The sequence below is a fragment of the Macaca fascicularis genome, chromosome 10 (assembly GCF_037993035.2).
Source record: "Macaca fascicularis isolate 582-1 chromosome 10, T2T-MFA8v1.1".
NCBI lineage: Eukaryota > Metazoa > Chordata > Mammalia > Primates > Cercopithecidae > Macaca > Macaca fascicularis.
This window is the reverse complement of record NC_088384.1, coordinates 50,692,613-50,715,952: the sequence shown is the minus strand read 5'-3', so window position 1 is coordinate 50,715,952 and position 23,340 is coordinate 50,692,613. Positions and strand designations below refer to the sequence as shown.

The 23,340-nt window shown below is 38.0% G+C and overlaps 1 non-coding gene and 1 pseudogene across 1 annotated transcript; both read right to left on the bottom strand.

Moving 5' to 3' along the window:
- LOC135965265 (POTE ankyrin domain family member B-like) overlaps positions 1-21,124 on the bottom strand; it is a 35,550-nt pseudogene extending 14,426 nt beyond the window's left edge.
- LOC135965805 (U6 spliceosomal RNA) lies at positions 10,038-10,144 on the bottom strand. The gene has a single exon (XR_010578918.1). It is a non-coding gene; the product is annotated as a U6 spliceosomal RNA (small nuclear RNA).
- Positions 21,125-23,340: the final 2,216 nt, after the last annotated feature.

Here is a 23,340-nt window from a genome sequence, read left to right as displayed (position 1 = left end):
TGGCTGGAGAGAGATGACCAAAAATCTACCTTTTGGGTATTTTGCTTATTATGTGGCTGATGAAATAATCTGTAGCCCAAACTTCCATGATACAGTTTACCTATATAACAAACTGCACATGTACCTCTGAAGCTAAAATAAAAGTTCACTAAAACGTAAAGAAATTCCTTTCCCCTCACATTTGCCAATACTCGTTATTTTTCAAATAAATTAATGACTGGAAAAAATGGTAACTCATTTTTTGCTGATTTTCATTTTTCTGATTACCAGGCAAGGCTGAATATCCTAGGAAAAATATAAAATTTTTAATCATGAATATTAGCCCAAATTAGGATTAGTTTGAGAGCATATGGCTGTCTCCTATTAAATGTTGCCATAGGCTTACCTGTGATACTCTTCATTCTCAGTGTCAGGAAATTGCTGACTTTCAGGTGTTCTGCTCTTGCTTTGTGGAATTAATCCATCATCACTATTGCCAGCAGCGGCATCATTAGTCAGGTTTTCTGGTAATCCCATATTATTACTTCCATGCTTCTTCATGTCTTCTTCAGCCTTGAGTGGAAGTTTGATATTAAGGATATTAAGGATATTCACTTTATTGAATAAAAAGAACCTTTTTAATTGATTTTATCAATTGACTCAGTTTGTCATTACTGTAGTCATTAAAAATATTTCACACTTAAGTTTGATCATATATACAGAACAATTACCCTCTAATTTTAAGATGTAATTATCATATCATTGTAATATTTGCTTCATTTCTGTTTGACTGAATAAAATAGAATTTTTCAAAATTCAAAAAGGGCCCTCCTTCATTTTGTGCTTTTATTCCCAACGACTCTTCAGAATCTTATATATATATTTATCCCATTTGACTCGTGGGAACACACAAATAAAAAGACAAAGATGCAAAATGTGTCTTCTTCTGTCTTTACCACCTAGATCTCACATTAAGCAGTCAGATTTAGAGGATGAGACACTGTGAGGCTTCAGGAATAGAAAGGAAGATTGCCCTTTTCTGCACTGAGATATTCTTCTCCCCCACTGCCTTTGATCATTTTTTTTCATTTGGTCCCTGGGATATCAAAAACATGATGGTTCTCACTGAAACATGGGAACCAAAGTTCGCCACAACACAAGGAGCAGAGTGAAACTGCTGAGGTACAAGCGTGGATGCCCAGAAAATAAGATGCTCCCCAAATTTCACATTCCATAGCCATACGATTTTCTAGCTGGAAGATACACAGAATAAGAAATTATCTTCTTTAGCCACATTAACTATTGATAATCAGACTAAAACCAAGAAAGATAAAATGGTTGATCCAAAGCTCCTAAAGTCGCATGACCTAGCACTTTACGGCACCATTCAGGATTATTCCATAATAATGAAAGAATATTTCTGGGGTTTGTATCTCTTTAAAACTCAATCTACAGAATTCTTTCTGAGTTAAATATTAATTTTTTCACTGATGATTTATGCTACTTACATGATAGGATCATGTATGCCTATACTTACAACACTTTATTAAACAACATAATGTAAACATCTAATTCAACAGAAACGTTTGAATATAATGGTATACCTCTCTAGCACAATCCTTGTTTATTTCTGGTTCTTGAGACATTTCCTGCAAATGCAAAAATAGAAGGTTAATTTGTTGTATTTCTGTGATGTTTCCTCTTTTGGAATGCATGTTTTAAAAATAAGTTTATTTTCAGTAATCAAGTATAGACAATGAAAAATTAGAAAATAATTAAAATTAAAATTTAACTGTTAAAATAAATAATTAATTAAAATTAAAAATTAACTTTTTAATCTACGTTCAGCTACTGCCACATCACTGGCTTCTGACTAACATGGGAAAAATAATTCACCTTAGTCAACGGGAGAAGATCAACATGAACCAGCAAACTTAACTTTGTCACCATTTGTTTGGACTCCACTTAATTTGTTACTTGTTAAATCTGCCAAAAATGCATCAGCGGATGATTTGTAGTGTTGCAAAGTCTTCCTCACTTGAAAAGAGTTTACCTCACCAAACCCTAACCAGTGAGCCTCTACAGATTACTAACTGGATTGTAGGCATGCTTTCAATTATTAGGAGCTGAAATCAACACCAAACAGAAAGAAATGCAAATTCTTAAATTTTAATTGAGATTATATGTTGTAATATGATAGTGTTATGTATCTAGTTTATCTGCTTAAGTCCAGTTCTAATATATTCTAATGTGTACTAACGACAGTGGATAAAAATTTTAATAATCTGTACTGATTTTCTGCAACTGCAGTAAGTTCAAATGTTATTGTGTTTCTGCACTAACACCAAAGGTCCCATTCTGCAAGATACGATTCTTGTAATAGGCATTTGGGTTGCTTTTATGACCTGGTTCCCTCCCTGAAGAGAAACGCTGAGGTCAATGAGAGATCACAAGGCAGAATGTATCTTTCACCTTGCTATCAGTGACTGCAATATAAAACTGCAGTTTTCAATCACTGGCCATGATTACTCTTCAACCACGAATCCAGCTCAGGGACCATCAGTGTTACATTGCTCATAATTCTATTGCTTAATAACATAATCCAATAATCGATGTTACTTTCTTTATCATGTCAGGGTGTTGTAAGAATAAAAGAACAAAGTTCTGGAATTTCTTTTGCCTCTATTCCAAAAGGAAAGATTACCTATAAGCTAATCAAAAAGGCAGATAAGAATATTTTAAATAAGAATATTGTAAAGTAAGAGTATTTTAAAGTTTATAGTGGTTATGTTTTTTAAGTTAAGTTTCAAATGCTAACTTAGAATCTATTGATTCTTCTGTTAATGAGATTGCTGAATTTATTAAATTTTATGAATCTATTAAAAAGTTCTTAGAAAAAAGAATCTATTGATTCTCAAAACCTAGTCTGAAAGATAATTTCATTTGGACTACCTAATATTATTAAAGCAAAGAAAACAACATTAAATCAAACATTTAAATGTAAAATTTTCCATGCCTCTGGCTGGCTATTTTCACTGCCTTTAAGCCTTTGTGATTCTTCCTCTGATGTCAGCTTTAAGTCTTGTTCTGTTGAGAAATCCATATATTCAGTTAAAATGAACCACTTAGAACAGTTAAAAACTATTGCCTTTATAAAAATAGATTTAAGACAACATTTTATTTTATCTCATAAATTGAGTGTTTAGTGTTTCATGAAATAGTTACTTAGGAAATCATTCTCTAAGACTTCAACAAACCACTTGGGGAGACGCCTGATGAGATTCACTCACAAATTCATCCACCCAACATAAATGAACAAAACCACCAGAAACACAACTTTAAAATACAGTAGAAACATATAAGGTAACACAGTATGTTGTTCTCCACTTCCTAATCATGAAGCAGTAAACGTAATGAAAAGGAAATTTAGTTTTAAAGAGAAACAAGTTTTCCTGCACTTAGCTACTCTGACTCTAAGGATAGTAACAGGCAGGGCCCAGGTAAGGTCATGTTGACCCTGTCCAAGAAGCCAGAGCCCACAGGTATGGGTCCAGACATCCCAGAGCAAGGTTAAGAAAACAAATTCCTTTACCGTCTCCCCTTCCCCTCAGCATTTACTCATAGCTCTTTGTACAAATGTTTATATTTTGCAAGTTCCTCTTTTCCTTCAATGTAGTTGCAAAGTCACAAGCTATGCTGAGGTTGCAAAACTGTCACTATATGATTAACTGCCTTTGTTCTGCTTCTGTAAGCTTGCCTTTATAAGCCAGGCTCTGTCTTTGTTCAGGACTCAGCATTTGGATGCAAATCCACTGAACTGGTGAGCACCTAAATAAAATCCTCCTGTTTCACCCACTGGGTCTCTCCTGCCCAATAGTACCTTATAAATGATTTCCAAAACTACTACTGACACCTTTATTAGTGCACAATGTCTTCCTAATATCTAAAATGTTTCCCTCTACTATTCTGACAAATTTATTTTATTTCTTTTTTTTTTTCTTTTTTCTTTTTTTTTTTTTTGAGCCAGGGTCTTTCTCTGTCACCAGGCTGGAGTGCAGTGGCACAATCTCAGCTCACTGCAACCTCTGACTCCCTGGTTCAAGCAATTCTCCTGTCTCAGTCTCCCAAGAAGCTGGGATTACAGGCATGCACCATCATGCCCAGCTAATTTTCATATTTGTAGTAGAGATGGTGTTTCATGATTGGCCAGGATGTTCTTGATCTTTTGACCTTGTGATCCACCTCCTCCAGCCCCCTAAAATGCTGGGATTACAGTTGTGAGACACAACAACTGGCCTTATTTTCATCTTTTAAAACAATGATATGTGAAGTCTTCCTTGATTCTGCATGTCTTTCCCCAGATAAAAAGGTACCTCCTTCTTGAGGCTGCCTTCTGACCTCACTGATTTTTCTACCGCATCTTTACCACCTGAACTGTACATTATTCCCCCACATGTCTGTCTCCTCTGCTCCAAGACTGCAGAGAACAGTCCTGCACATCATCTTTGTAAAAACAGTCTTTATTTTACTCAGAAATTTCTTATTGAGTCCTGCTACATACATGCTAGGCATTAGGGTTTAAAAACAATGAAAATAAAGCATATCAGGGATGGCTTTTCTAGAACACATGCCCAAGCACAGACTGAAATATTGAGGCTAGCCAGATTAAAAGCGGTAGACAGAAGGAAAGGGTAACAGCATTCCACGCAGCAGCAAGAGCAGGAGTGAGGCCTGAAAGAGTGAACGAGTGAGTAGGACATTACCAGCAACTCAGTAATGCCAGAGAAAGGGCACACAGGGAAAAGGGCTAAAGATGGAGAGTGGGGCAGAAGTCAGATTATGAAACCTGATGTGTAATTTTAAGATGCTTGGACATTAATGTTCAAGAGTGATCCCTGGTCCTATCTGCATTTAGAAAAATATCATTTTAATGCCAAAACCAATATTCCTAGTGAGCCAATAGTCATTAAGACAAGGTGACAGATAGCTCTTGTGGACACAGCTGAGATGTTACTATGTAGCAAATTCTCAATAATTCTCATGAGCACTTGGAAAGTCAATTCTATAATAAGTCAAAGAAATTACAATAAATCACTTAATATTTGGTTTGGGAAGGTGCTTTCTAAAGTTATAGTGCATACGAATATAATTCCTAGTTGCGAATTCAGAGATGTGACAATAAAGCAATGAAACTACACTGTGTTTGAGTCAGTAATCTTCAGATTTCTATCTCGTCTTCCTACCCGGTCTGTAAATTCTAAGTATAATCTTGGTACTCACTCTCAAGTTTATGTTAAATACTAGCCTATAAAAAAACACTCTTTCTCTTACTTCTTTTTGTTATTTATATGTTGCTGTCATTAAAGGAAGAACACAAAAATGCCCCACTGAAGGGATTCTGTTTGGTTGCAGGCTACAAGAAGGGAAAAACAGAAAGCATATTTTGCAGAAAATAGTATTTTAGAAATCAGAACTATGACATGAAGTCAAGCAGGGCACTCTAGGACTGAATTTGCTGTGCTTCTTTAATACACTCCTTGCTCTCATTCTTTTCTGGCAGCCGTGACTCACACAGGTCATGGAGACTATCATTCCCTAAGAGGAACACAATTCTGATATTCATCTTTATCTATTAAGTTCACCTATCCCAATTCTGTGTTCTGTGGATGCCAACTTTCGGTCACTGATGGTGATACACATGGATGATGAAAATGATGACATTTTCATCAACTTTCAGATTCTTTGATCTTTGATAAGTCTTGTTACTGAGAGTCAAAGTAGTAGGACGTGAGTTATAAATGCTGGTTATCCAATTACCTACTCAAAATATACTACATGAATATTCCATTAAACATGCATAGGAAAAAAATGGTCATTTCTGCTGACCTGCAGCTCTTTGCTCTTCTGTATTCACCAGAAAATTTCCTACTCCTTCCTCATGTCCAGGTTAAATACTAGTGTACGACCTGGAAACCTGTAAATCATCTGACATTTCTCTCGGTCCCCCAAGCCTTTCTCATTCAATTATCACTAAATCATATGGACTATACCTCTCTTCTGCCTCTGCTTTATATTTCCACTGCCACTGGGAACATAAACTTTACAAAATGGCTTCTATTTAAAAGAAAACCGTCAACTACTAATGTTAGTTCTTACATGAAAAAATTAAGCAAAACAAATAAAAAGGCATAACACCATAAAAACAAAGACCAACATATTAAAATGAGTAACTGAGATTCCTAATTTTATTCCACCATGGATGGGTGAAAACCTTATAATACATTGATACTAGTCCAAGGATGTGTGACGGAAACTATAGCTGACTATTGCAAAAGCTTCCTTTGTCTCCTGGTTTCTTTCCATGGTAACCTTCCACCAATCCCAGGAAACTATAGGCCACAGTCCAAATTAAATCTGCCTTATGGTTTGTAAATAAAGTTTTAAAGGAGCTCAGTCATGCCTGTTTGCTTACATAGAATCATGGTGGCTTTCACTCTACAACAGCAGACAACAGCAGGGGTAAGTAGTTATGACAGAGACCACATAGTCTAAAATATTTCCCGCCTGGTCCTTTACAGGAAAAGCTTGCTAACCCATTTTACACCACAACCAGAATGCCTTAATACTCAAATTTAATCTTGTGACTCCCCTGCTCCCATGTCTCCAATGAGCCCCTGCAGCAAACATTGTCGACTCCCTACCAATAGCCATTCCTTATTCTTTCTTGCAGAAGAAACACAAGTCTATTGGGATGTTTATTATCCCAATCTCCCTCCTCAGCCTCAGAAAGAGAAACTTAATTCTAAGCTAATCACGTATTTGCATTCCCAGTGCCTGGTTTGGGAATGAGCAGGTAGTGTAACACAGCCAATGAAATGTTACAGGAAGCCCCTTGTGTGCTTCAAAATTTTCTCCCTGTTTAGAAAACACAGGTGAAGAAAAGAAGCCCTTGAGATGTTGTGTTTTGAGAACAAGATGTTTGGAGCTGTTGCAGATTACCCGACCATGAAAGGAGACATGAATAAAACACTGTCGACAGCACAGAAAGAGGGACAAGAGGGATCCCTAGGATATCACTGAACAAACAAAACAACTCTGGTTCCTACTGTTTTCACCACTGTTCATCAGTATTTGCAGTCCAAAGCATTCTACCTGGTAAACTTCCCATGGCCCACAGGGCGAAACCTACTCATTTCTGTAGTATTAAAAAGTCTGTCATAAACTTGCCTTACCCAAGTATTCACCTCATTCCCAACCTCTTTTGGTGCTAGCAAAAGTGAACTGCTCAGAAACCCTGCAAAGTTCACTCAAGCATCTTGTCTTTTGCACTTGCTGCCCTTCCTGCCAAACAGGCAATCTCCTTAGATGTTCCTTCTGGCCAACACACAATCTTGTTGCATGTTCCTTCTGTCAAACATTATTCTTCTGCTTTTTTACCTAGAAAAATTCTTCTCACTCTGCATGCTTCCCTTGAATCATACCTACTTTTTTTTTTTTTTTTACCAAAACTTTCATTCCTCATCACATATGTTTGGCACATAATCAATATATAATAAATTAAAAGCTTCCAGTGGGCATCTAGCACACAGTAAGAACTGAATAAAGTAGTGAAATAAAAAAATAATGACAATGATAATAACAAACTCCTGTCTGTATTTTTAATTGTGTTCTGTTGCATTAGAAAAATGATTAGTATCTAAAAGACATTTGACAGTTATTTGTTAAGTGAAGTGAAAACATAAATGGAAATATTTTCTTTGTAAATTCTATTGAAAAAGCACAGAAATGAAATAGAGACAGCTCTATTATGAGAACCTTAAGGATCAAAACTACATCTGCTCCGTCTTTATCTCCTGCAACTTATAAAACCAAACTTATAAAAGTTCTTTGATAAATTGATGGCTAAATTAAAGGTGTCCTCATACCGTTTGGGTTATACAATGTATTAGGTGTCCACAACCAGGTAGCATACTAGCATTTTTGTTATTGTGAAACATTTTTCTAATTTTATTATAATCTCCTGAGCCTAGAGTTGAGAAATTTGTATATTTATTATGACAATCTTTTGGCAAATGGTAGCAGAGCACTTGTTCTAACAAAATTGCTGTTATCATGACAACTAACCAGCAGGTAGAAGAGCACATCTTGCTCCAACAAAGTAAATGTGTCTCTTTCCGACTTCAAATGAGGAGGAATGAAGTCAGTAATAGTGAGACCTTTTTGGGACAAGCATATGTAACATAACTTTGCTTCAGCATTCTTTTGAGATCAAAAGTTCCTTACTTTTACTTTTTTATCTATGGTAGGACCACCCAGAGCAGGGGTCCTCAACTCCCATGCTACAGACCGGTAGCAGTCCATGGATTATTATGAACCACACCACACAGGAAGAGGTGAGCAGCAGGCAAACCAGGGAAGCTTCACCTGTACTTACGGCCAACCAATAATAATGGCTCATATTATTGCCTGAACTCTGCCCCTTCCTAGATCAGTGATAGCACTAGGTACTCATTGGAACATGAACCCTGTTGTGAACTGCCCACCCAAGGGATCTAGGTTGTGTGCTTCCTATGAGAATCTAATGCCTGATGATCTGTCACTGTCTCATGTTGCCCCCAGATGAGACCATCTAGTTGCAGAAAAACAAGCTCAGAGCTTCCACAGATTCTACATGATGGTAAGTTGTATAATTATTTCATTATATATTACAATGTAATAATAATATAAATAAAGTAGCACAATAAATGTAACATGACTGAATAATCCTGAAACTATCCCCACCTTCCCCCAGCCCATAGAAAGACTGTCTTCCACAAAACCGGTCCCTGGTACCAAAAAGATCGGGGACAACTGACCTAAAGTAATTCACTATCACAAGTGTTACCTGGATTGCTGTTTTCAGAAGAGATTTTTAGCATCTGTTTTTCTTTGTAGTCAGAAAGTAATTGGCAAATTCTATGTATAAAAATGTAATAAACCAAATTACTATTTTAATACTGATGTAAAACACTTACCAAATATAAAATTCTTAGAGTATTTCAAACAATATCATAATATCAGAACTTAACAGTATTATCCCATCCACTTATGAGTACATTCTACAAACTTCTCTTGAAGCTTCTAAGAAGACAAAAATGTAGGGTGTAATGCTCATAAATTGAGAGCAGTGTGACCCAGTAAATTAGCTTGCATTAGCATGACATAATAGAAAGTGTTCCAACTCTGCTTAAGTCCTAGCTCCATAATGAACAGCTGCTATTTGTTCTTGGATGACTTGCTTATCTTCTTCAACAAAGTGAGGACTTTGCTGCCTTCTTTCACTAGGTTGTTACAAAGATTTAACAAGATAACATTTTTTAAATGCTCAGAGAAATAGTAAAGCAAAGGAATAATCTGTTCCTAAACATTATAACTAGAATTATCTTGGAATCCCAAATAAAACCCAATGCATATTTTGTTCATAGGTTCTAATATGCAAATGTTATAGTTTTCAGCAAATGTTATTAAGTCTTAATTTTGCTTCTTAGTTTTCCTGCTCCTTAGGGCTTATAATTCTGGGCATCTCAACTACGTCTTAGTTTGTAACTAAATTTACTCATAAATATCTCATTAAAGTAGATAATGTGAGTGTCCACTATTACGGAGTTGACCAATCACACCAACGGCAGAAAAACCAATGGATGTTAAGACCTGGCTTGGACCAGTGATCCTTCTCTACCGACTCCAACTCTGAGCCAGCAGATGTTTCTTAGGATAATAGTTGATATTGATGTTCAATTCCAGCTGACATGGAGACCAAAACTCTACCTATATGTTTTTTAGTTTCCATGAAGAAGTAGTAAGTTGACATTCTCTAATTTTTGACATACACACTAACAACATATTTTGCACCAAACACATTATTCAGCTCTGAATCACCTCATAGACCATCTTACATGACTATTTTTTTAGTGCAAATCACAATTTCAATATTTTGGTGGCACCCATTTTTTGCTTTGATTCACACTGTTTCCTTAGAGCTAGTCAGCAAATAGTCAAATGACCTTCCAGTGACTGACCAACCTATGGAATGCTTCAAAAATTTGTGCTGCTTCCTTATGCAGAAGCCATGCAAATTTTCTCTGTATTGTTCCCATTTTAGGATATGTGCTGCAGAAGCAAGCACAAAGCCCTACTTTTACACATGATTAGTGATGAGTCATGCACAGGGCTTGGTTCTGTTAAGTCCAAATAACCTACTTGAGATTCTGAGAATTCTCTTCAATGGCTCCCTTGAGGTAGAATTTGAAAATATTTTAAAATCTTGAGTTACAGATGAAAGTAGCTTGGACGATTTTCATTATCATGTAAAACAGATCACTCAAGGGCCGACCACAACTGGGAGTCACTGCTTGGAGAAGTTTCATATGGGACTTTCTACTGCCTAAGGTTCTATAGAGAATATAAAGGTGCCTCACAGTACAGATCTGATAGCAAAGAAGAAGAAACAAACACTGATCTCTTTCTGTCACATTATTTGAACCCCTCTGACTCTTTAGAACAAGCCTAATTAATATCTGCCAGAGAAAAGACCAACAACGGCCTCAAAGGATTTTGTACCATGAAGGTCTCAGCTAATTCTTGGCTAAGATGTGGTTTCCACATTAGGTTCTGAATATGGGGGCAAGTGTCAATTTGCTCACTTTGTCTGCAGATCAAGTCAGGATACCCAGCTGCCAGAGCAGGGTGCTGGTGCTTTGGGAACAATGGCTGAGCATAGAAGCATAGATATGGGAACTTAAAGACTTGAGGGATCTGAATCAGTAAGGGCATCTTGGTGTCAAAGGTCAACCATTACCAGGCAACAGGACCAGTTTGAGTGGCAACAACGCAGCAACAGAAACAAGGGAAACATCAAAATGACTGGAATGTCCTTTTTATTCTGCTCCTTTTGACTTGAAAAAAGGGACTGTCTTCCTTGGATTTAGTGAATCCCTTCAGTTATTGAAAAATTCAAGGAGTATGTAGGAAATAGTCTCCAGAAGACAGTACAAGGTTTTTTGTTAAGCTGGACATTTCAAGACCCAAATAACTAATCAGAAAAATGAAAGATATGACACTGTTTTTTAATCCCATCCATAGGTGTTATACTTGGATGAAATGAACAATGTTGGGATCTCAAAGTATCAAGGTCTTAAAAGTCCTGAGATAAAGAATCCTGTATCCATTGGTACTTCTAAATTGTCTTGCTTTTTTTCTGATTTCTGGCTGATGCAGGGGACTAACTGACTGCCACTCTAAAACTAGCTGAATGGCACTATGACATCTCACCTGATATGTAAGATGTTATTGTTATAATTATTTTAAACCTCAATTTAGCATTAACTCGCCTTTTAATGTAAACACTTACACATTATGATGACTAGAAACAGCATAGTCTCTGGCTGTCTGTCCAGATAGATCTTTAGAAGAGACATCAATATTTTGCTCGAGTAGAAGGCTGACTATACTTGCTGATCCACAATGTACAGCAAGTATGAGAGCATTTCTAAAATGACAGAGATAATTTCTCCCTTAGGAACTGTAATAAACTTATTTTAAAAGCTAATTTGATATACTTTATCAACTTAACATCTTGCCTGTCCATGCAGAATTAAAGATTTACATGCACTAAAACACACAAGCACTTGGGTGCTTAAGTGTTCATCTTTGTAAAATACCAACAAGGTTTAAAGGAAGGGACAACAAGGAAACCTCTTATCTCGGTGAGGTATTGGAAAGTAGAAGACATTAATTTAAAGTCTTTCAATGGGCAAGAAACAATGCTAGGGCCACTTATCTGAAGTGGACAAAGTTATAAGTGAAGATTTCCTTACAGCTTCCCTAGACTGATATGCTGTAATAGAAAATCAGCTAGAGGGTAAGATAAGTAAGAGCTCTCTGCTTGCTGAAAGCAGTAATATTAATAATAATGGTAAGAATAGTCACAAGAGTTTCAGTTAATGATGCCAATAAGCATGTGCTAGGCACTGAATTAAATGCCATATATATCTTCCTTACTTATGCACAATCAATTTGAAGGATATATTCTCCTACTTTTCATATATGACAACACATTTGGTGGTAAATAAGATTCCCAAGGTCACACACTTACCAAGTAAGAAAGCTAGGGATTAAACCCAGTCTTGTGTGAATCCAAAGCCTAGCTCTTTTCTCTTTATCACCCACCTACGGCTTGCCTTCATTAAAGGAAAAGTGTATCCACTTAAAACTATCTTCACTCCCTCTCTCCATACCAATTAAAAATAAAACCATCAAAATACACTGGAAATAGAAAAGGAAAAGCTGTTGGACCCACAGTATGTGGGAATAGCAATTAATTGTCAAGTAGGGATAAGCTAACATTAATATTCTTCAAACAAGGCAACTTAAAGCAGAGTCATTGAATAGAAAAAAGGATTTTCAACTCCTATTTAGGTTTCATGCAGCATATTTAGCAGAAAAGCATATAAGACACAGAGGTTAAAAACTACTAGAAAAGGTTAAGAAGTTCAATACTGGGTCATAAAGTAAACTAAACCTAAAGTTCACATTTCATAAAATTAACATGAAATCCCTTTAGCTAACATAATATCATCTAACCAAAAACACCATACAACAAATAACATCAGTCAATACAATAAGAGAAGATGAATCCTACTAAAACTGTTCTTCATGTTGCCCAGTCCAAATAATTGTTTTTCTACTTAACTGATTTGTGTTGATACTCATCACTATGTCCCAATAAGTATAATTTAATCTTACTAATTTATTATTTATGACTTAAGTGACTGCTATCAATCTCGAACAACACACAGATTAAAAGAAATAACTATACCTTCCACATCTGTCACGTGCACTTAAATTAGCTTTTTTCTTGATTAAAAATTTCACCACTTGCTGTTTTTGTCCATGTACACCAAGCAAAAGTGGTGTGAGGCCATGCTGTAAAACAATATAAAACAAAAACAATATGTAATTCAAAAAATTACCTATTTCTCAGCTGAACTGGAAACTTTATATAAGATCCCATGGACTTACACTCATAGAAAGTAAATCAAATGTAGCTGCTTCCATCTCACTCTTCTGTGCTTTCCCACATGCTGCTGCTTCCCTTGGAAACACCCCTTCGCTGCCTGACCACATCAACTCTGATCATCTCAAAAACTCACTTTCAACGTTTACTGCTTCTAAGACTCTTTGCTTCTAACCCAGCATTTGGCATGGCACTTTTGGATGATGATTTTTTTCCCATTTAAACAAAGAGCTTCTTGAGGGCAGGGGATGTATCTTTTATCTCTATATTATCCAACCCTAAGACAAAATTCTTGTGTATAAAGCAAGAATTTGAATGTAAAATATTTCTTTAGTTTCACATGTTTTACCAAAAGTTCAAGCTCCAATGTGCAATAAAAATTGCTATTAACACTCCTACTGCCCATTTGAAGAATTTTTCCATTCATTCATTTAAAATCTATTTGTATTTACTTTTTCCAGATTGTTAACTAAATCATCAGTTCATAGGATTACTGAAACTAACAGAATTCCCATCTGTATTCTTAATAACTCCATGGTTTTTAGTGTTTAAACCTGCCATCTTGATTATGTCAAAGCTCTGCAAACATAAGAGACATAATGGATAGTCCACAATACAGCTTCAATTGATTAAAAAAAAAGGTTTAGAATTTGCTACAATTCTAATTGAGAAAACTCTGCTCTTAACAATGACTTACTGACCTAAGCACTTGAATAAGTGAACAAAGAGACACAAAATCCTGAGAGGGCCATTCTCTACTTAATGAAAGACTACTCACTGCAAATTTCTAAAGACCTTCTGAATGGCAGGGAATAACTGAAGGTATAAAGGAAAAGGTATTATTCCGTAAGCTGATAGTGCCAATAATATTCATTTTAATGTCTCATCCACATATAAAAGTCAGACTTGGCCAGGAATGGTGGCTCACACCTGTAATCCTAGCATTTTGGGAGGCTGAGGTGGGTGATTCGCTTGAGCCCAGGAGTTCAAGGTCAGCCTGAAAAACATGGCATTAACCTCATCTCTACTAAAAACAAAACAAAACAAAAACAAAAACAAAAACAAAAACAAAAAACTGAGATTGGAGAACCACCTGAGCTTGGGGAGGTCAAGGCTGTGGTAAGCTGTGATCACACCACTGCACTACAGCCTGGGGAACAGATTGAGACCCCATCTCAAAAACCAACCAAAAAAAAGTTAGATTAATGTTATTGGAAAGGAAAGATTTAAAGGAATTAGCACATATCCAACTCCAACTCTTCTAGAAATATCTTAAGTTTCTGAGACATAAGAATTTACATATTACACTTATGTATTCATGGTTCTTGAGCAGAAGTGTATCCAGATTTTGAGAAATTTGTTGTTGTTGTTGTTGTTGTTAGAGACAGGGTCTCATTATGTTGACCAGGCTAGACTCGAACTCCTGAGCTCAAGCAATCCTCCCACCTCAGACTCTCCAGCAGCTGGGACTACAGCCATGCAACACCATGCCTGGCTTCAAGGAAACATTTTTAAATGTACATATTAGACTTACTCTATGAAAATCTTCAGGGGGAAAGCCTAGACTTGTGGATTATTTAAAAATTTTCCTGAGGTAACTGGAATGCACAACTCTAGCTGGAAGCTAGTGCAATAGATGATTACTTCAGTCTCAGCGCTCATCCACATAACCAATTCCCTTTATCATTTGAGGATTTGGCCAAAAAGAGGAAAGAGCAGGAGAGAGACTCATTTGCTGAAAACATCACATAATTTTCCCTGGTAAGAGTAGAACAAGGTCTAGTAAACTCAAAATCCAACCTGATCTTGTTCCTTATAAGCCCCTTATCACCCACCTTCCCATCAAGATATTCTAGAGTTGAAAGCAGAGTTGAGACTCCAATTGGCCATTTTTACCAGAATAGGAGACTAAGTCAGTTAATTACTTGTCGTTCCCTCTGCTCAAGTGTTTCCCACTACATTACCACCTATTCACTGCCTATCTGGATCCTCAGAGGCTTCCTGAAATTGATCTCTAAGCAGTTTACAACCCACTAACTCCCTCTCCCAAACTGAAAACTGTCATTCTATAAAATTGAAAAGAACCTTGTCTCACCATACAAAGGAAACAAATGAATGATCAACAGCAACACACACACACACAGAAAACCTCTTCATGGTCTTTCCCTCCATTACCTAATTTCCAAATTGGTCTTGATATTTCTGATTGCTATCCTTTTCCCTTTCCGCTTCTGCCTCATGTGCAATCAGAAATATCTTAAGACTTGTCACTGAGAAAAAGACTTGTCACTGAGAAATCCATCACCTCGTATCTATTACTGTTTTTTGTTTTGTTTTTTTTGGGGGGGGAACTTGCCAAAGGGGCAGGATTACTATTCACTGAACTGTGTTTGAGTTTTCTTGGAGTTTTAATGTAAAACCTATTTCCAGGGCAAATTTTGTCATTTTACATTTATTAGGGGAAAAAAAAACCTGGCATGAAAAAAAACAAAGTATTACCTTTTACAAATTCAGTGCTTTTTAAAAAAACATAAACCACAAGAGCATTAAAAAAAAAAAACTGTACCCTCGAATGCTTCTTTAAAAGTAACAATATTTAAAATAAAGTCTTAGATAATTAACTCATTTCAAAATATTTTCATTCAGGTTATGCTTGAGCTTCCAAATATGGAAAACTGGCTCTTACCCAGGTCAATGTTAAAATGAATGCATTTCAGTATTTTGAAGATGAAATTAGTAGACCTATACCTTGTTTTTTGATTCAATATCAGCACCGTATAAGAGCAGTGCTTTCGCCATTAATTTATCTTCATTGTAGATAGCATAGTGTAGAGCAGTATTTCCATACTCATCTGGAATATTTGGATCAGTGCCATGTTCCAGCAACATTAATGCACATTCATCTTCTTGGCATTGTACAGCCTGTCAGTATTAGACCAAAAATAAATTATAAGTCCTGAGAATTAAAACTAACATTCCACAGCTTTCACCAACTAGTTCCATTTAAATGAGAAAACTCATTTTTATGCTATGTATTGAAATCAAAGCCATCTCATGCTGATATAGTTGACTACTGCATACCTTGATCAGAGCTGTCCTCTTTTTGTTGTCAAGGACATCAAGTTGACATCGTCTGTCCAGCAGGAGTTTTACTATTTCTGAATTCCCATTGGCAGAGGCCAGATGTAGAGCAGTCCTATGAGAGTGAGAAGACTTTTTAGGAAATTGTAGTGCACTATCTACAGCTACATCAATGATTCATGCAATAGCAAACACAGAATAGCCTGCTATTACTCTGCCTTCAAAACAAACTTAATTTCCCTTTGAAGAAAGCACACTACTTATTACCTCATGACTCACTGTATGAATGAAAGAGCAGCCTATTTGAATAGGAAGACCAGAGCCCTTGAATGGCATTCAACGTGGGCTGGAATCCTACTTGAAGCTCTGATGCTTCCCAGCTGTTGCTTACCTTTTTTGGCTCTCAATTTCCTCATCAATAACATGGGAATGAAAAGAGTCGATTTCTCAGAGGAAACCACAGTAATGCTTAAATAAGACTCTACACGAAAGATATAGAATAGTTCCTAACACAAATAACAGCTCAGTAATTGTAAGATATTATAATTTTTACTAATACCACTAAAGACAACATTTGAATTCAGTAAGATGATACAATTATACCTACACTTTCAGGTATGTTTTAAAGATTACAGGTAACGATATATTTTATTGATTCTAAGATGATCATTGTCTCTATGTTTCACCATTTCTCACACTGAAATGCCACTTATAATTCATGATTTACTATAATTGGCAGCATTTAAATAATTCTCTTATTGAGACATACAATAATGGGGCATCATACAATCCCTGGTGCCTTACATTAAGTAGAATATGTTACAATATAACACGTCTGGGGCGGTTCCAGTCAGATGACTAGCATTTAGATAAATTTTAGTTCTTAAAAGAAGTATGGAATAAGAGGGCTGAGGTGAAAACACAAACAAATTTCTAAAATAATCTATTTCTTACTTTGGTTTTCAAAAACTTTAAGCCAAAGAAAGCTTGAAATTCAAATGAATGGCATGGGCTCATTTTTATCAATACTTAGATTTATACAATGTATGTACATTAGATATTTCCAATCATTCATATTAGGATTTAAGACTATTATAATTCTTCTCCTTTTAAAATGAATTTATGAAACTATTTGTGGAGCTTTTTTTCAACGTTTACTTTCAGGGGTACAGGTGCAGGATGTGCAGGTTTGTTACATAGGTAAAAACGTGTCAAGGGGGTTGGTTGTACAAATTATTTCATTACCCAGGTGTTAAGCCCAGTACCCATTAGTTCTATTTCCTGCTTCTTTCCCTCCTCCCACCCTCCACCCTCTGATAGGCCCCAGTGTGTGTCGCTTCCCTCTAGGTGTCTGTGTGTTCTCATCATTTAGCTCCCACCTATAAGTGAGACCGTGCGGTATTTGATTTTCTGTTCCCGTATTAGTTTGCTAAGGGTAATGGCCTTCAACACCATCCATGTCCCTGCAAAGGACATGCTCTCGTTCTTTCTTCTATGACTGCATAGTATTCCATGCTGTTTGTGTACCACATTTTAGTTCTTAAAAGTACTAAAACAGTCTTTACCCAAGACTTATACATTTTCAGAAGGGTAGTTGAGGGTTATCTTTTACTGTTGTCTACCTTCAGAAATGCTTTTGTTTGAAAGGAGGGAAGAAAAGTTTCAATTGAGATTACCTCCTAATGCCCCAATTTTAAATCTCTCAACTTGCTTAGGCCCAGCAGGTAAATATGAAGTTTTCAAAGACGGAAGGATCCTGAGAGATGGTAGAATATGCCTTCCACATAATAGGTGTCTGGCTTATGTTTGATGACTAAACGGATTGAAAGAATGCATAAACACAGCTTGGGAGTTCAATATTTTTAAAGAATGCTCCTGTTGAGTAGAGCAATACATTTACAATAGTAATGGTCATTTATATTTGCTATTTTAGTTTTCATAAATATATAACTAAAATAAAATAATTAATTCATACCTTTTACACATGTTTATATATATAATGAAAAGATAATTTTATAATAAAATGTATATACAATAAAATCTACAGGAACAGGTAAACAGAAACCCTCTACTTCTCAAGAGGGTAAAAGTTCACAGAAGATAGCTATCCACAGGAATAAAAATAAATAATTAAATGTGAGAAATTATTTGTATCTATGCAAGTAGCACATTCCTTCTCTTCCCAAGGATTATTTCATTACTAGTGAAATTTAACTAAAACTTTTCAGATATTCATTGCAGAAATCACAGATAAGAGAAAGGGAAGAACTTCACTTACAAATCCCCAGAAATAAGTTTGATTATGTTTTATACATGTTTTCAAGTAACACAAGAGCAGATTCTGTTTGTGTAGGTGTATAACAAACTGATTTTTTCCTCACTTGATATAGCAAAGCACATCTTTGCACGACAACATATCTCTGTATCTACTGACACCTTCAATGGTTACATGTTATTCCATCCTATGGATGCACTGAAATTTTTTCATAAAATCTTTATGTGAGCTCTTCTTAATACACTGCTATTTTAAGCAATACTAAGAAAAACATATGTCTCTATTTCATATAGATATTTCAGTATAATAGAGTTGATAGGTAAAAGGCATACACATTTTTAACATGTGGTTCTTATCATCAAAGTGTGTTAGAAAAGTTGCAGCAGCTTAAACTTTCAGCAACTACATAAGTACCACTGTTCTTCACCCTCACAAACTTTGTGGATAGAAGACAGTATTTCATTCCTTTATTTATTTATTTTTATTATTAATTAGTTTATTTATTTTTGAGATGAAGTCTCATTCCATCATCCAGGCTGGAGTGTAGTGGTGCAATCTCAGTTCACTGCAACCTCCACCTCCCTGGTTCAAGCAATTCTCCTGCCTCAGCCTCCTGAGTAGCTGGGATTGCAGGTGCATGCCACCATGCCTGGCTAATTTTTTGTATTTTTTAGTAGAGACGGGGTTTCACCATGCTGGCCAGGCTAGTCTCAAATTCTTGACCTCGTTATCCACCTGCCTTGGCCTCCCAAAGTGCTGGGATTACAGGCGTCAGCCACCGCGGCCGGCCTTTCATTCCTCTTCTAACTTCAATAGAAAACAGTATTTCATTCCTCTTCTAACTTAAATTCCTTCTCTTACCAGGAACACTACGTTTTCCTATGTGCACAGGTCACTGGTAGATATGCAAAAAAGTACCTTGCCCAATCTTAAATTGAGCTTATTTTATTATATCTGCATATATATGCTTGGTTCAGTGGCTCAGGCTTGTAATCTCAGCACTTTGGGAGGCTGAGGCGGGTGGATCACAAGGATAGGAGTTTAAGACCAACCTGGCCAAGATGGTGAAATCCTGCCTCTATTGAAAATACAAAAAATTAGCCGGGTGTGGTGGCGGGCACCTGTAATCCTAGCTACTCAATAGGCTGAGGCAGAGAATTGCTCGAACCCGGGAGGCGGAGGTTGTAGTGAGCTGATATTGCGCCACTGAACTCCAGCCTGGGCAACAGAGTGAGATTCTGTCCCAGAAAAATAAATAAATAAATAAATAGTTGCATATATAAATAGGCTTTTGTGTTTTCTTCTGGTATTTTTCTCCTTTTGTATATTTAAAAATTTTAATCTATACTCCAGGAACTTACTTTTGTGACATAAAAATCTAGCTCGTTTTCTCCAAACAGCATGCATTTCATTTATTAATGATTAATCTTGCTTTATCAATATGAAACATCACCATTATCAAGTGCTAAATTCTTACATATATTTGGGTATTTCTGGATTTCCTATTCTGTTCTATTCATTGATATTTTTTCAGCTGTTAGTAAACAATTTGTGGAAATAGCACATTCACATTTTGATATCTGGAAAAGCAAGTCTTTTTCCATTCTGTTACAAAAAGTTAACTTATTACAGCAATAAAATACAGGATGTGCAGTGTAAAAATGCTAAAACTTTGCTATTTTTATTTGGCTTACGTAAAAGTGATAAACACAGAAAAAGCTCACATCTTAAGAAAAACGAATCTTCCTATTCAAGGACACAAACCATCTTCCCATTTCAGTTTCCTTGTAAGGTTCCTCAGTAAAGGACATATTTACATAGGGTACATTGATATCAAATCCATATTGGATTTTATTTGAAAAATATTTAGCCCAGAAGTGGATATATTATGGGACTTAGTTCTCAATATACACCTTTCTATAATGTATAGAACATTGTTTTAAAATGTGTACGTTAAAAATAATCTGCTGCATCGACTTGATTTTGCGAGTTAAGTCACTTTCATACAGTCTATTAGTGTTCTATAAGGGAAATTATAATCGGATAGGAAATCAGCTAAAGTTTTGTTTCTGTGTTGTTGTTCATAAAGGGCCTGTGCCCTGACCTCTCTGAGGTTTCCACACCCAGGGTGGTGTGGGGCCTGCGGAGGAACAGAAAGCCAGGACCCCGATCCCTCCAGGAGGGTATGCCCCCATCATCCCCCCACGTCCCGCCTCCTCCCAGCTCAGGCCCGGTTACCTCTTTTGTTTGTCCGTCTTGTTCACGTCAGTGTCCCTGAGCATGACGATGAGATCCTTTCTGGGGACTTTACCCCACCAGGCAGCTCTGTGGAGCTTGTCCAGATCTTCTCCACGGACGTGGTACCTGGGCTCCATGAAGGCGCTGTCGTCCTAGTCTTCCCAAGCTTCCACGTTGCTCTCCCCACGCCCCTTGCAGCTGGGGACGTGGTAGCTGGGCTCCATGAAGGCGCTGTCGTCGTAGTCTTCCCAAGCTTCCACGTTGCTCTCCCCGCGCCCCTTGCAGCGGGGGAAGCAGTGGCAGCACCACTTGGCCATCTTGCTTCTAAGTGTCTTCATAGCGGAGTCGTCCTGGTCTCCAGAAGCACCCACGTTGCTCTTGCCACTGGCCCTGCAGCAGGGAAAGCAGTGGTAGCACCACTTGCCCATCTTGCTCCTGAGACCAAATGGCTTCTTCACAGCGGAGGCAGCGGGTATTGAAGAAACCTCAGCCACCATCTGCTTTGAACAGCCAGGGGAGGCCGGTACTAGCCAGCACATTGCGACTACCAACCAGTTTCACCAACTAGCAGGAAATTCTGGGTTTCCGATCTGTTTGAAGAGAAAGGTTAATCCCAGCCAAAACCTGCCAACCCCAGCAGGCGAGCCCAGCCCACCCCACCCGGGAAAACCCACACCCAGCCGGGGAAAGCCCACGCCCACCAGGGGTGATCCCACGCCCCCCCCCCCCCCAGGAAGGGCCAACCCCCGCCCCGCCCCGCCCAAAGGAAACACCCAACCCAGCCAAGGGAATGCCAAGCCCAGCAGCGAAAAGGTCAAGCCCAGCAAAGGAACGCGATGGAGGAAACGTCAATCCAAGCGAGAAACACCGGGCAGAGCGATTAACGCCTAGCCAAGCGAGGAACGCCAAGCCAAGCCAGGAACGCAGAGCCAGGCCTAGCCGTTACAGGCTAGCCAAGCCGTTACGCGGGTGCGCGTGAGGTGTGCGCGCCTCAGGCGGTGTCATTGCACGTGGCACAGACAGTGGTCAATGTGTGCAACCTGCGCACAAGTCTTGGTGCCACGAATATCAGTGACAGCCTTGCGTTCCCGGCAAACTTCGTGGGAACTGGCCGAGCCTTCAGGCTATGGAGGAGAGGCCTCTGGTTGGAAAAAGCCTCTTGAAGCAGGACAGGGGCTAGAGCGCCTGGAACTGGAGGATGCTGACAGGCTCCTCTGAGGAAAGCCCACAAGACACTCGTGGTAGTGCTGTTGCGGGTGGCCACGGCTGCTGGTCAGAGCTCAGGCTTCTTTCTTATATTTGTTTTGGTTTTATTTTGCTACTATTTTCTACTTTCTTGATGTGATAGCTGAAATTTTATTTGAGAAATTTCTACTTTTCCGTCATACACATTTAGTGAAACACATTTTCCTGCCAGCACTGGATTTACCTGTGTTGAATCAAGTGTGATATGTCGTATTTTTATTCAGTTTAAAATATTTAATAGTTTCCCTTGAGTCGTTTCCCTTAGGAGTGTCCTTGCTGTTTAGCGCTATTCACAATAGCAAAGACATGGAATCAATCCAAATGTCCATCAATGATAGACTGGATGAAGAAAATGCGGTACACATACAACATGGAATACTATGCAGCCATAAAAAAGAATGAGATCATGTCCTTTGCAGGGACATGGATGGAACAGGAAGCCATTATCCTCAGGAAACTAATGCAGAAACAGAAAGCGAAACACCTAATGTTCTCACTTATAAGTAGGACCTGAACAATGAGAACACATGGACACAGGGAAGGAAACAACACACAATGGGGCCCCTGGATGGGGGCAGGAGAGGGAGAGCATCAGGAAAAATAGTTAATGCATGCTGGGTTTAATGCCAAGGCAATGGGTTGATACGTATAGCAAACCACCATGGCACAAATTTACCTGTGTAACAAACCTGCACATCCTGCACATGTACCCCAGAACTTAAAATAAAATAAATAAAAATGTAAAAAAGAAAAAAATCAACAAAACTAAAATGTGTGCTGTTTATCTTTCAAGTATTTAAGATTTTGCTGTTATCTTTTTTATTTTTAATTGGATGCCATTTTGGCTGGAGGATACATTCTACATGATTTCAGTTCTTTTAAAACTCTAATGTTTGTTAAAATGCAGGACACAGACCATCTTGGTTTATGTTCTGTGGGTACCTAAATGTTCTGCTGTATTCTGATGCTAGGGGGTGGAGGAGCAGGGGTTTTTGTTGTTTCGTTTTGTTTTGTTTTTTTGAGGCAGAGTGTCGCTCATTTTGCCCAGGGTGGAATGCAGTGGCCTGATCTCGGCTCACTGTAACCTTCGCCTCCCGGGTTCAAGCGATTCTCCTGCCTCAACCTCCCCAGTAGCTGGGATTACAAGCACCCGCCACCACACCCGGCTAATTCTAGTATTTTTAGTAGAGGCAGGGTTTTGCCATATTGGCCAGGCTGGTCTCCAACTCCTGACCCCAGGTGATCCACCCGCCTTGGCCTCCCAAAGTGGTGGGATTACAGGCGTGAGCCTCCGCAACCAGCCAAGGGTGGAGTACTTTATAAATGTCAGTGAGCGGCAGCCGCCAACATCAGTAGCTGCTGACACTGCTAGCGACTGGGGCGGACAGCGGCCAGAGCCGGAACCCAGGCTTCCTGCCACCTGTGCGTGCGGCGAACACCTGGAAGCTGTCCTCCCACAGCCTACACC